Below are 8,082 nucleotides of genomic sequence, written 5' to 3' on the forward strand. Positions count from 1 at the left end.
TAGGAATTGGTGATTAATCCCCTAATACAATGGGGTACTTATACTAAGTACAAGTATTAGGGTAACTAAGGGCTTAAATAACGATTAAGTCCCTAAGATGAAGATTAACGCCTTGCAAGTCCCTAAGGAGCCGCTCGACTTGCCCCTATTGGACGCCTATGTTGTAAGGAAATTCGCCCGTCCTGCTTGTGGGACGCTCGGGCTGTGTCTTTGGGACGCCCGTCTTGTTCATGAGGACGCTCGGGCTGAGCTTGGGATGGCCGTCCCATATGCCAGTGTGGCTTCTTCTTCAATTTGCTACCTCATGATCCGTGTGGATCATTGAGGAGCCTTGGGGGTCCTTCATCATTGCCCAAATACTTGTTTTATTGACCTAGGCCTTCAGTATTGGTCTCCTCTTTGTTGCCTGGTCGTTAGATGCGATCCATTTTGCTCCATTTTGCTCCATATATGCAAGGTTAGCATTCTTCTCCTACCAAGGACACAAAACCTCAAAGAATATGCAAAGTGGGAAGCTAAAGATAAGAAACGACCCTAATGCATGCAAGAAAGCATAGGAACGAGGCTAGTTCGGGGACTAAATGAGTGCAAATATGAGTCACATCAGTGATGCGAGTGGAGTTGGGATTCGGGCTGTTTTGGTGCAAGATAGTCGGTCAGTAGCATTCTTTAGCGAGAAGTTGGGTGGTGCTCAATTGAATTATTCGACTTATGATAAGGACTTCTATGCGATTGTGAGAGTTTTGGATCATTGAAGTCATTTTTTGCGACCTAAACCATTTGTGTTGCATTCGGATCATGAAGCCTTAAAGCATATTCATGGGCAGGACAAATTGAATCCTAGACATGCTAAGTGGGTCAAGTTTCTACAATCTTTTACTTTCTCATCGAAGTATAAGACGGGAGCTTCAAATGTAGTAGCGGATAACTCAAAAAACTATAAATCGATTATGCATGCAACATCCTATGCTCTGATACCAATTGTTAGGTTCATATACCTATTATTAGACATTTCTAATAGTGATCTAATTAACATTTCAACTTTGTCACTTAAGATCTAGTGCATGCATAACTAAAAGAAGAGATAAAAGATAACAATGTTCCTTACATCGTATATGGTTCTAAATTTTGGGCACAAATAAGGACACCTTCCTTATTTTTTCTTGAGCCCAAAGATAATGGATGATCCTCCAAAACAAATCTCAAGTGTAGAGATTCTCCTCTTGTTGCACCCAAAACAATAACCCTTAATACTAATATACTAATTAACTAGATTAATATATTAGTGATCCTTAACAATTCTAATAATATTTATATTACTACACTAGTAATAATGCGATGTAATATTAGAATTTAGTTGAACAATTTTATAAGATCTAAAACTACTTTAGAGAGAATTGGGAGAAGTATATAAGAATGATAAAATTGCATGAGAGAAAAATGAGAACATTTTTCTCATTTTTGAAGAGGGGAGCCGGTTTGGGGAGGTCAAGGAGGCCAATGCATGGCCTTCACCTTTTACTTTTTCTCTTATCTAAATCATAGGTGTGTAAGGCTAGTAATAGATAATCATTTTGTTTCATTTTAACAATTAAAATAAAACACCCACTAACCCCAAAACCCTCTAATTTTCGGTCCACCCATAAAATGGACATCCATTTTATGTTTGTCAATTTGTCATTTGTAATAAGGTAGGTGATGTGTCACACACCATGTCCATAGATATTTTAATGCATATTTAACCCCTTAAATATCATTTTATAACAAATAAATTACTTGTGACAATTTTACTAGTAATACATGATTACAAGTATTAAAATGGGTCATGTAAATATAATTCACAATATTTTGCAATTTAATTAATCAATCATTCTTAATTTAATTGTTTCACAAACAATAATGAATTTTAGTAATAAAATCTTTTCATTACCAAAATAAATCTTATTTAATCAAATTACAATAAGATACTTATTCTTACTCACAAAACAAATTGTTCAATTTTTAAGGAGTTAATTAACTTGTATCAATATACAATTAATAGCTTATCTATTAAGGGAATTGTCCTATAGGTGTGACCTTAAGGGATTAACTGATCACCACCGTCAAACGACAGTAATGTCAAACTCTAGTTAGCCAATCATTACCGATTAATGTTGATCAGTTGACTATATAATTGAATCATCCCTTACGTATTCTTATCATGAGATTTAAACATGTGATCACACTATTGTTGAGGACACTTACTCCAACAATCTCCCACTTGTCCGAGACATGTGTGCGTCACCAATTCTCTTGTCCTATTATAATCTCCCACTCAATGCAAGGTGTCTTGTAGATCGTACTTGCATTTGATCATATCTTGAGTGATTTTCTCGATCTGGAGAGTAACTGTTTGACCGGAATTATCTACCCTAGATACGTTCTGAGCGTGGCCACGCATTTTCAGTTCACTACTCCTCAAGTGGCCCTGAGATTTCAAACAACCCTGACAAGGGGGTGGACAATTCTTATCGCACTATTCCCTTTGTATAGCCACAGTTCATCATGACCCAAAATACACTCATTTAACTTCAGTTACGACAGTTGTAGAGTATAAATCAAAGCCAATCAGAAACTTGTGCGAACTTGGGCGAATAGTCTCTAGTCAAAAGAATTGACTCATAAGAATACTATAGTAGCTCTCGCCACGACCAGGCTTTATGAATTTCCAGAACTCTATAAGCGGTTACTGCCCGACAGAGTGTCCCATACAGTCTGTCTATGTGATCGACTAGTCATCCCATATGACCATATAGCACTTGAACTTGCCATCAATCGCATCACACTCTAGTCACTTCGAGATGTCACCTCCTATAAGTAACTAGGGGCGCATACGCTGTCAATCCAGTTCACTTCAAGGGGGTTCAATATTGTCTCAACAACCCATTTGGATATAACAAAGTAATGGATGAGTTTAAAGAAACTCGACGATAAATGTGATTATCACATATGAATAGTCAATACCTTATTACTACTTCATATATATAATCTATAGTGTACATTTTACACTAGTTAAATTGCAATAAAAGCTTGGTAAGTGGATATACCATGTATCCATATAGTCCAACTTTATGAATTGCTATTTCCTTCTATTCAATGTTATTTCTAATGACATGAATTTATCTAAGTATGTGTCTAGCCTTCTTACTAGACTTGGGCTCTTATACTTGGAAGATGCTCCCACTGTTATCATATAAGTTGTGATAAAGTCTTTGGTAGAGGGATCTACTCATAGTCCCTATGTTAACTGATACGTGCATTTTATATAGTCTTTTTAGGCCTTTTTATGCACGTATTTCTATGCTATTATCGTAGTTTTATGCTACGAAATGCCCCGAATATGCTACTTTGGTTTGTTTTGTCTTATTTGCAGGAATGAACCCAAAAGTAGTGAAATCAAGCCTTTTACCGTCCGTTTAGAATGCATTTGGAGTAAGAGTGAATTTGGAGCGGGAATGTAGCTATTTTGAGATGCGCAAAGAAGGAAGATAGCTAGGCGAGCAAAGGAAGAACTTCAAATTGCTAGTGCCTACTTTGAAGAGTCATATCTCGAGTTCCACAACTGCTATACAGGTGATTCCAATCGTAGATGAAATCTTGTCCTCTTAGCTTTCCAACGCCACCGGAATCGCCCTGTTTGCCCAAGTAACGAAGAAATGGCAGCCGTTTGAAGTTCAATGCGCAAAGCAGGAAATGTGCACTGGAATCTACTCGATCGAGTAGATATATGTTCGATCGAGTACTAGCTAAAGCGAGAAGGATATTGTCGAGTGTAATAAGATTTTATCTTATGCTTATCTTATATTTAGTTAATAATAATGATACTACTTAAGATAAATAAGAGTAGTTTAGACATAATAAGGAATTCAATTCATTCCCTGGAGTCAGTAGAGGGAGGACGACTGCTTTGTTCTTCATTTTCTCTATTTCTCGGATCAATTGTATTTCTCTTCCCTTATTCTTATTCATAATTAGTTTGTTCTTAATCTCTCTTACTCTCGTATTTAATTTATGCAATTCAATTCTTGTTATATCTTCTCTATTATGCCTCTTTTAATTAATTGCTTGTTTATTCTTGTTATTTGTTTCATCAATATGCGTAGCTAATCTTCTCGCTAGGGTTAGGGGAGTCATGAAACGATGATTTAGATTAATTAGGTCGCAGATCCGTCTTATTATCATGTTTATGTTGCAATCACTACATATAACTTTAATTAGTTGATTGAGTCGACGCAATTTGACTAGCTAATCCGGTAAACCTTGACCTGGACCGAAAGGTTGGAAGGGGTGAGACTTGTAGTGAACAATAGGATACTTTAGTGAGGGCGAAAGTCAAGCTAATAGTGTCTTAGGGCGAATTGAGACCGAAAGAAGATATTCGTAGCCCCTTAGACCGGTATATTGACCTATCTGTGACCTTAGCTATCTTTATCTGGCTTACTTTGACGACCTGACACCCTAGTCTTCTCCTTTATTGTTTAGAACTTAATTTCCTTCTTAATTCCTCTCTTTTAATCTCCTAATAGTTTTAGTAAAACAATTTAAACCCCCAGTTTTGTGACATTCCGACAGACCGAATTAAACAGATAGATAGCAACTTAGCCTCCCTATGGAGATCGACCCTACTTACCACTGACTTCTGTTAGTAGTACTTAGGTATTTATTTTTGGTACTGAAACGACGGTATCAAATTTTGGCGCCGTTGCCGGGGAGGCGACGCTTTTATCTGTTTTAATTTTGTCTGTTTTTCGCCTCAATGGAAGACTGAGTACCTTGAGGCCGTTCTAATCTTTTTCTTCAGCTCTGTTTTGATAGGTCTACAGGTCTATTAGTCAGTTTTTAGAGAAAGATTATCGAAGGGAAGGCTTGAGTACCTTCGATTCTTTGCCAAGATGACGTCCGTTTCCCGACTTATTGCTCAGTTTGAAGCTCAAACTGAAAAATCTGCCAATTGGGAGAGGAAAGATTCTTGGGGTTGTGGTAATTACTATGATGTCGCTCCTCGACCACAACCGTTGATGCAACAAGGCTATCAACAGCCTTGTTACTTGTTTCCACCGCAACCAACCCCTTCACCTGCTAGGAATGATGAGGTGGAAGAACTGAAGTCAACAATATTGGCACTTGCACTACAGTGTCATAATTTTAGTGCGGAATTTGATAGCCGTATAAAGAAGCTAGGGGCTCGGTGTGATCAATTAATTACCGAGCAAGAGCAATGTGAGACGGTGTATGCTATCAACACCGACATCATTCCATCTTATAAAGTGCCCGAGTCGCCTATTATTGCTACTGTTGATGACTCGAGTTTCACGGGTACCGTTCACGCAGCTCACAGTACTGATATGCACGCTGATTTAAGAGCTTCGTTTGGAATTCAATTCGATCGAGTAACTCGCAATACTCGATCGAGTTGGTTGGAGGACAGGCCACTCGATCGAGCTACTGCTATTGTTCAATCGAGCAATTGCCAGGAGAATGAGCTCGATCGAGTAAACTGTACAGCTCGATCGAACAGAACTGAAGTTGTAACCCTCGATCGAGAGGATGTAAACACTCGATCGAGGACTCTTGAGGAAGAAGCGTTCATTCAGCTATTCACTGATCCTCAACCGATTATAGATGATGAGGAAACTACTCGATCGAGTAGTATTACTGTTCGGTCAATTCCGTATCCACAAAGATTGCTGCCACACCGTAGATTTCTGGACCGCATACGAGCTTTCAATGTCGCTTCTCATTACGATGAGATGATCACTCAGGTATGCTAATTTTATTTCTCAAATTGATTGGTCTGAGAGGGATGTCAGTGAGACGATAATGAATGTAGCTATGACTGAAGAGTGTAGCACACTTCTTCGGAATGGGACCCCCCCTAATATGTCTGATCCAAGTCGTTTTCCTATTCCGTGTTCTATAGGGACCCATTCGTTTGATAATGCTTTATGTGACCTCTATTCTAGTGTCAACATTTTACCTTTGTCGCTGGCGTTGAAATTGGGACTGACTAAGTTTACGCGCGCTAGAACGACTGTCCAGTTGGCTGATTACTCCTATGTACGGGTCAAAGGAGCTTTACATGACGTACCTGTTAGGATCGAGAATTTCTATATTCCCGCAGATTTCATTGTCTTAAACATACCCGAAGACCGCAATGTTCCCATTATTTTGGGACGACCATTTTTGTGCACTGCTGGCGCAATTGTTGATGTCGGGGTAGGGACACTTACCTTTCAGGTCGGAGGAGAGGACTTGGTTTTTACTAAGTCCGATGACCCTAGGGAATCCATACCTATCATGCCTTGCAATGATATTCCCCTTGTAGACTCCGTTGACATTCCGTCTGAGCCGCCTTTTGAGTCACATATTGTCGTTGCTGTTGTAACACCTCCGCCCCATTCTGGGAGCGAATTGGAGGAACATTGTTTTGTTTCTCTTTTTACAGGTCTTGACAAGTTCACAGACCCGAGAGGCGAGATGGGTGCTCCGGGTCTCGAATCCGGAACTGCCTGGATAGACGACCCAGGAGGAGGTGTTGATAAAGCTACACCGTCTAGGAAGAAGCTGCGTGATGAGACAATAGTTTGGGACCCGGATGCTGTGGGAAGCTGTTGTTCTTACATTACCAAGCTGTGGAGGCCGGATGTCCGCTTGACGATTGCTGAAGCTACCGCGTCCAGTCAGAGGCCTAATAGTGGGCCAATGATTTGTGATGTTGGATGATGAAAAGAAGGTCGAGCTGGGATCTATCTGAAACTAGCGCTACCGGGAGGCAGCCCGGATTTTTTAGAACTTTTTATTTATTTTTAAACACTTTATTTAGTTTTGTTGTGTGCCTTAATAATTAGCCTACTCGGCTATAGACTGTGAACAATTTAGCCCTCTTTGCTTTAGCAGTCCTTTTGTGCGGTTGCTATTTGCGAAGTTGCAGGTACTCTTGCATTCTCGTTCGCAACTTAGTCGCTCTCTGGCCGCATTAGTTGTGACCTCCCATGTTTCTTTGGCTGGTTTGGGAGGTCCCTTCTTCGCGCAATCTTGTGAGTTTTCCGCATTTACTCTCTTTCTCCTTTAGTTTGCATTTCCTTTCCATGTTTTAGTACAATGGGGGCATTGTACGGTTTGGTTTAGGCGAGTTATGCATCCATATCGTGTCTCCGCATCTTGTTTTTATTGCATTTCATTATCACGTTTAATTTCAGTATGCATTGTTGTTTATTTTCATAAAAATCAAAAATAAAAATCAAAAATCTCATAAAAATTGAAAAATTTCAATTTTTCAAAAAATATTCACGTTTATCTTTGCATATAGGTTGAGTCGGAACGGTAGATTTCCGTGATGAAATTGCACTTTAACTTGTCTTTTTACTTGAGCCTTGCACTTTATTGACAGTTATTAGCTGAGTCTTGCGCATATCTACGAGTTTTTGTTCAAATATAGTTGACCGTGTAGACTTGACACGATAAATTGGCAACCTACTCTACAATTTTCGAGTTTTAGAGCCTTATAACTGGTGACATTCATGACCGGTTCATGTAGGAATTGAGAGTAGTACTCCTTGCATAGCATGTTCATTATTTTTGCACTTTTATGACATTCGATTTCTTGTCAAACGCATACATTCGGTTTTGTGGTCGGTGTCACATGCAGGGAGGTGCTTATAAATTTTCCCCTTTTCTTATATTTTTCACCCATATAGCTCCACTTAAGCCAAATCTTGCCTTTTTGACCCATTATCTACATCCAAAACTCAGCCTGCCTAGTCAAGCTAGTTTAGTTTGTCTTTTGTGGTATATTTTTCCGTCTGCAGATTGGCCGTGTGTATTTTGATTGGAGTTGGTGTATATAAGGAGGGAGAAAAGAAAAGAGAAAAAAAAAAGAATTGAAAAAAGAGCAACAAAAAAAGGAAGATGATACGTAAAAAAAAAAAAAGAGAAAAAAAAATGAAAAAATCAATGATAATCACGTATACAGAAGAAAACCAGGGAGTGAAAATCAAAAAAAAATTGAGCTGGTTTGTATTTTTGAGATCGTATGTGCCTATC

The sequence above is a fragment of the Silene latifolia genome, chromosome 11 (assembly GCF_048544455.1).
Source record: "Silene latifolia isolate original U9 population chromosome 11, ASM4854445v1, whole genome shotgun sequence".
Taxonomy (NCBI): domain Eukaryota; kingdom Viridiplantae; phylum Streptophyta; class Magnoliopsida; order Caryophyllales; family Caryophyllaceae; genus Silene; species Silene latifolia.